This window comes from Lactuca serriola, chromosome 4 (assembly GCF_051521515.1).
Source record: "Lactuca serriola cultivar US96UC23 chromosome 4, Lser_US96UC23_V15, whole genome shotgun sequence".
Lineage (NCBI taxonomy): Eukaryota > Viridiplantae > Streptophyta > Magnoliopsida > Asterales > Asteraceae > Lactuca > Lactuca serriola.
This window is the reverse complement of record NC_136411.1, coordinates 292131247-292138780: the sequence shown is the minus strand read 5'-3', so window position 1 is coordinate 292138780 and position 7534 is coordinate 292131247. Positions and strand designations below refer to the sequence as shown.

Here is a 7534-nt window from a genome sequence, read left to right as displayed (position 1 = left end):
GTTTATTTTCTATTATTTTTTTGTTGGGTTATCCTACACAACATATTTACAAGACAATATTTAAAAGATAACATAATTTTTAACATTCAATATGTAATTATGATGACTTATCATGATATGTTCTTCATATTAAATTAATTTATCCATATTACTACGACAAGAATTACATATGACATTTACAAAAATATATATTATATGTGATTTGTTTGACATATATATGCACCTATGTATGTTATAAATTTATAATTAAATATCTTTATGTTTAATAATTGAAGGGATTAAAATGATGCATCAAAACCAATTATTTAGACAAATATAATAATAATAATAATAACTAGAAAAGATCCCCCGCGTTGCGGGGGCCGAAAGGTAGCCTGTGATGACTCACGGGTAACTTTTTTTGTTGGTTTACATATATACACATAAACAAAAAAGATCAGTAGAGACGCAACCTACTTGCTTCACTCAATGCTTGTCGCATTTTGTGGTGCTGAATATCTCTACGAAATAGATGGAAGTAAACTACATCAAAAAACAAAGCAAGAAAAATAGGTTAAATGAATGAAATGCACTGTACTTTTGTTGATAAGTTTACGACAACATCTTACTTTCTCCACTCCTTCAACAAAAACGTGCAGAAAGAAAAGAATAAACTACAGAAATTAAACTGAAAATACTTTAAAACCCACTGAATGTTCAGAGGAATAGCAAATATTTTTAGTAGAAAGAAAAAATAGCGACCGTACTTTTTATAAACAACCAAAGAACGCAAAATTTTCCACCCATAAAATAGCAGCGTACATTAGTCTTCAACGTGTACTTCACTGCAACAGGCGAAGAAAATGGGCTTTTTGATTCTTCTATTTTTTTCCTTAATAAGATACAAAGTGATGTGTAATCTATTTATAAAAAGGTTTGAATTTGAACCTTGGTAACAAAGCAGACTTCCATGAAGATGGGAAAAAGAATCATACCTTATAAATAATACCACATCACTAGCTTTAAACCTTTTTGCACCAACAAACATACTCTACCCTATAGTCAGTAACTGTTGTTTTGGCTGGCCTACATATAAAATCATGGGGGGTATTTTAGACATTTCACTCTTAAGTCTTTCAAAGACTGATATGTAAAAGGAAAATGAAGTCTCTTAACGTAGTAGATTTGAACACAAATTGGCACCCTTTGGCCTTATAGCATTGGAAGTATGGAACATTTAAGCAATCATGAAAAGTTATCTTACAAACATATGCAACAATGACGTATGTTTACCTTTCCAATGAAAACGCATTTCGATTTTTTGAAGCCTGCACCAACTTTTCCCAATTATATATTCTACAGTGTTTACATTGTATCATGATTGACCAAGAGAATATTGAAACAAAGTCATTATTAATGCAATTCAAACATTGTAGACAAAAAAATTACAGGCGCTTAGTAATTTTAAGAACAAAAATTACTAGCCACAGTCATCATCGAGCAGATGAACAGTCAGCTAGGTATCAAGCATAAAACCAAAATGAAAAAAAAAAAATATATTGCTCTTACATTTGAACCGTAACGGTAGAGCATTAGTAGAACTTCAATATAACATTATAGAGTGAGATGGAATGAACATATTTCATCTTAACATAGTTGATTTTAGTAGAAAATAAATAGAATAAAAGAGGAGAAAGATGGATTCAAAACCCGATGAGTATATAATCCGAATGATTCAAAACCTGGAAAAAAAACAAATAAAATTAGAGACTTATAACTAATGGATTTAAATAAATTCAAAGCCAAAGGTAGGAAATGAAGTGTACTCATAACAGATTCCTAAATTTCCCTTTTTCTCATTTTTAAGGCCAACCCCATCTGTTGCTTTGTTGTCAGAATGAACTGCCTGAATATGACTAAATGACTATTTTGACCTATTGGTTGAAACATAGGGTAAACAACAAATTAATGTTTATTTAAAAACTAATATAAACTAAAATCACAAGTAACTTTTATTTGATGTCGATATAATTATCTTCTTTTTTAAAATAAAGAAACACCACCTCTAGTGTATATCCATAGAATACTCTAGGAAATTGGTTGGAAATTATTTCCATGTGTGCAACAAATGCAACAACCTAAAAAAATCAAATGAGATGAGATTAAGCAGCTGACCATAAACATTTGTAAAACTAAATACAGATAACAGTTTCAACAATATATAAAATAAAGACATGAAATCTTGAAAAGCATTCATGAGTTCAGTAAAGATGTGTTCTAAAGATAGACAGAATTGCAGTTAATTGCACACCTTAGAGTTTCGTCCCAACTAAAGACAAAAAACAATTTCAACAATAACTATAAAAATAGTATGCAGGGGTAGTTTCGTCCAAAACTGTTAAAATAATTTTTTTTTTAAGTTTAAAAACACTAAGCAGGGGTAGTTTGGTCCAAAAATCTTCAAATGAAAATTTTTAACTATACAAACAGTATGCATAATAAATGTCGGCTCAAACACAAAATTGGTTTAAGAAATACAATTGGTTTAAGAAACTTTCGTATGCATAAATCTTATATATTTAAAATACGATATATGACCATACTATCAAACACAAAATTTAAGAATATATTATCATGATTCATAAATTAAATTACAATAAAAGGTATAGGCACTTAAATCCACCTGATTGATATTTAATGTAAGCAATGAAACTGTAGGCCTATAGATCTCCAGTTGTGATGTAACATTATTAACTTTCCAATTATCAATCTCTTCATCTCTTTTCCATCTCCTCCTGCCAGAAAATCATCATTTTATATTTAGTTGACCATGATAACCATAAGCATTACTAAATTCCAATCTAACCTAATAGCAAGAACATAACAAAATCATTAACCAAAAATGATAAATACGTTAAATAATTAGTGTCAGATTCTAGATTCACTAGCTTGGTTCTTCATCTGCTAAAATTACAAAGAAACAATATGGGAAAAAGGATTGGTAAGCAATAAACCTAAAAGAGAAAATCATAGAAAAAACCTATATGTATTAACTCTACATAAACAGTACCAATAGTATGCTTTTATCATACTTAAGAAAAATAATAAGTAATTCTTACCCTTTCAATCATTCCAATATGTCTAGCTTTCAAGAGCTCTGTAGTGAGCACTGAAAAAACGAATAACTCAGAAAAAATCAGTGTCTAAAGATTAAAGTCATAACATATATAATATCAATAATTTAACTATAATTTAAACCTATACCTTAAGTAAGTAATACAAAAACTATATCAGGTCCTTCGTGAAGGTGATGTTAATATTTGAGCCATACCTAGAATTCCATTGATTTTAGAAGTCATGAACATTGAATATCTAAAACGTCAGCAAATCAAAATGTGTAAAATATTAGAAAATAGATTCATCAGACTTGATTGGATTTATTAAAAAAAATCAAAGACTTCAAAAAAATTAAAAACATCATAAAATCCAACAATTCAAATCCTAATTCCTACCCCCTACCCCTATACTTTCCCCTTTGATTCAATACTAATTCATTATCACATTCACTATTCCGAATTTACCCTCAAGTCCTTAACTCTAAAAATCTAGTACTAAGATTCATCTCAAAAAAATGTACCTTTTTCTAATTTATTTATGGTAATTATGGTCTGATTAATATTTTATTTTATATAAATGGTAGTCACAAAAAACAACGGAATTGCTTCTTGATTTGAAGGTGAAATCAATAGTGAGCAGCCCTAGAATAGCGCCAACTGAAACTGCTAATGCAATCGCTCGTGTAAGTCCCAAGTTTTTTAGGGGCATTTTCGTCTTTTTCTCTGATTAATCTAAATGGGAAAATGCACGTGATTGAAGGTTCAAGAAGTTGTTGATTGTCTAGGTGCTAATTATGTGCCAAGATATGCTGAAAAGGAATTCTTACTTCAGAGTTGTTACATTACTAATATTTGGCGGCTAATACCCGAGCAAGTAAATTCTATCATTAAGCTTCATTCTACGATACATTCATCGCTATACAAAGCCAGCTTTATGTTGTGACTGTCAATTACATTAAGTTCTCTGTTATAACATCTTACCAAGTAGAGATGGGCATCGTGCTTTCTGTTGTAAATGTCAACCTGACAATCCTTGTTTCCAAAATCCAAGTTACTTTTTGTTACTGAGAAGAAGTTTCCAAACAGTAACCACATACATACCAAGTAGAGCTGGGCTGACTCCTACAATGCCAAGGTAATAACCTACACACAAAGTGATATAATTACACATCCCATAGGAAAATAAAATTAAACTTAGTAAATGTCACATATTTCCAAGTGTGAATGACATTCTTGTGTAAGAGCAATGACATTTTGGTGTGTATCTACAATGAACAAAAGGGCTTTTGTGTCACACATCTGATGGTTGAGGATGAAAGTGGTGTTGACGCCACTCCGCTCCGTGATGCTCAGCATCATGCTTCCTTCAACTGTTGTCTGTATCACAAAACTGAACAATGAAGTTAGCCAGATTGGTCAAAATTGAAGACCTTCTTGTTTTATCACATAAAAAAGGTAGATTTAATAATAAAAAACTGGAAAATTAACTCTAATTAGATGTAACCCTAATTGGATGTTCAGTAAAAAAACCCCTAATTACAACCATCATATGAAAGCAAACCCTTCAATCAAATTACTTGCCCATTCTTATATTCGAACAAATAAATTAAAATTAAGAACACACTTAAACAAACATGAAATTGAAAGCATATAGAAAGAGGGATGAACAATCGTCACCTGGGAATCGGAATAGCTTCATGAATTACCAAGGTAAAGTTAAAATAACCCCGATGAACATCGACCTAAGCTAAAATCCATGAAGAGTACCTCGGTCAGTTCCTCTCAATTATTAGAAGACGAAGAGGTCTTTGAAGTCGGCGATTGTAGATGGAGATCAGTGGACAAAATTTCGTATACATCAAGTATCATATTCGAAAATCGGTGGTATTGGGTGATATATGACGGTGAGAAAGAACGAATGGAATATGGAGGAGTCGGTTTGGAGTAAGATGAGAAACAAAGAAGAAGCCGATGGTGGGTTCTTCCGCATCAGCACATGGCGGTAGTTTCTTATTGGAAGACAAAGTGGTGGTTTGTATACATAGTGGACTTGGCGGTGGATATCGACTCGGTGGATATCGACTCGGTGGATATCGGTGGGCAAGTTCCAGTAACCTGGAATCCAGAAGCATCAAATAGAGTCGGTGATGAAAGCTATATTATTTGATTATTTGAGGTGGTGGTTATCTGAGGCAGTGGATAAATCAGAGTAACCAAAGTCAAGTGAAGTAACCAACCCCAGAACAGTACCCTGGTCAGGTACTGTAGCTAAGGGGATATATATATATATATATATATATATATATATATATATATATATATATATATATATATATATATATATATATATATATATATATATATATATATATAATACACGTTTCCAAATACTGTATTCATTTGAAACTCACACTACAACTCAAAAGTTTTCTAATTTATGTATATTTATTACTACCTCCGTCCAAAAATTATAGTTCATCTTTCCTTTTTGGTTTGTCCCAAAATGATAGTCCACTTCTAAAAATAAATAACATTTTTACCAAAACACCCCCTTATTATTACTTAACCAACTAAGCATTTAATGGAACATTAAATGCACAGTAAGGAAAAACTATCATTTTATTATATAAAGTTAGTGGTAATTAATGTTTTTCTTAATCTGTGTGTTTTTTGTCTGTGGGCAATAATATTAGGACAGAGGGAGTAGTTACAACTCAAGAGTTTTTTAACTTATGATTATTAATTACTAATCACTGGTAACTTTTTATTTTCCTTTCTTTTATAAGGTTGTAAAGTTTTGCTCATTAAAAACATTAATGTATTTGAAGAGATTTGTGATTTAAATCTGAAAAGTTAATATAAATGTTAAAATAAACGTTTTAGTATTTTTATGTTATTAAAAGTTGTAGTGTTTATTTTTCATATTTTTTATTATTCGTTGTATATATATCTTTTTTAATACAAATGTTATAATAGATGTTTTTTGTATTTTTATGTTACTAAAAGTTGTAGTTCATATTTTTTATTATTCATTTGAAACTCACATTGCAACTCAAACGTTTTCTAATTTATGTATATTTATTAGTTACAACTCAAAAGTTTTTAACTTATGATTATTGATTAGTAATCACTAATAACTTTTTGTTTTCCTTTCTTTTATAAGGTTGTAAGGTTTTGCTCATTAAAAACATTAATGTATTTGAAGAGATTTGTGATTTAAATATGAAAAGTTAATATAAATGTTATAATAAATGTTTTAGTTTTTTTATGTTATTAAAAGTTGTAGTGTTTATTTTTCATATTTTTTATTATTCGTTGTATATATATATATATATATATATATATATATATATATATATATATATATATATATATATATATTAATACAAATGTTATAATAGATGTTTTTGTATTTTTATGTTACTAAAAATTGTAGTTCATATTTTTTATTATTCATTTGAAACCCACACTACAACTCAAGAGTTTTCTAATTTTATGTATATTTATTAGTTACAACTCAAAAGTTTTTAACTTATGATTATTGATTAGTAATCACTAATAACTTTTTGTTTTCCTTTCTTTTATAAGGTTGTAAAGTTTTGCTCATTAAAAACATTAATGTATTTGAAGAGATTTGTAAAGTTTTGCTCATTAAAAACATTAATGTATAATAAATGTTTTAGTGCTTTTATGTTATTAAAAGTTGTAGTGTTTATTTTTCATATTTTTTTATTATTCGTTGTGTGTGTATATATATATATATATATATATATATATATATCTTTTTTAATACAAATGTTATAATAGATGTTTTTGTATTTTTATGTTGCTAAAAGTTGTAGTTCATATATTTTGTTACCCATTATATATAGATTATCATATGTTTGATATATAATTTACACAATTTTAAACGATTTATAAAATTATCAAATAATTGTATATATCACAATGACTTAAAAATTAAAACTATAATCATCATATCATACTATATTATAAAGGAAACATTTTTCTTTCACCACATTCATTTGAAACTCCCAACTTTTCATATTTCTATACAATATACTTAATTTATTAACTTAAATATGCTTTTAGTTGTAAACATTATCATAAATGGAAGAATTTATGACTTATCAATATGATATACTTAAGTTGTTAACTTAAATATATAGTTAAATAAATAATCTACATTAATATATCAAATAAACTTAAAAATTTAGTGTAAAATTTAAAACCTAAAGTAAAATATCAAATAATTTTTAAAAAATCAATATATATTTTTTAATTTAGTTAAAAGGAAAACATTAAATATTACTAATAGTAAAAGAAACTAAATTGATGAATCAAATTAATTAAAAGGTGTCTGAAAACTATATTCTAACATTTTTAACTTGCGCCGCTCAACGCGCGGGAATTCGTCTAGTCTATCTATACAACGGTTT

At 28.2% G+C, this 7534-nt stretch overlaps 1 long non-coding RNA gene across 23 annotated transcripts; it reads right to left on the bottom strand.

Moving 5' to 3' along the window:
* Positions 1-316: 316 nt before the first annotated feature.
* LOC145097148 (uncharacterized) lies at positions 317-5312 on the bottom strand. Of its 23 annotated transcripts, none has more exons than XR_013704250.1 (9): positions 4773-5311; positions 4077-4485; positions 3244-3310; positions 3099-3148; positions 2663-2774; positions 2043-2117; positions 747-1913; positions 609-653; positions 317-522 (listed from the first exon to the last, which is right to left on the bottom strand). It is a non-coding gene; the product is annotated as an uncharacterized LOC145097148 (long non-coding RNA). The 23 variants fall into 23 exon arrangements; XR_013704252.1 differs by lacking the exon at positions 609-653 and having other exon boundaries at positions 747-824; positions 975-1913; positions 4773-5308; XR_013704251.1 differs by having other exon boundaries at positions 317-871; positions 975-1065; positions 1273-1913; positions 4773-5307.
* Positions 5313-7534: the final 2222 nt, after the last annotated feature.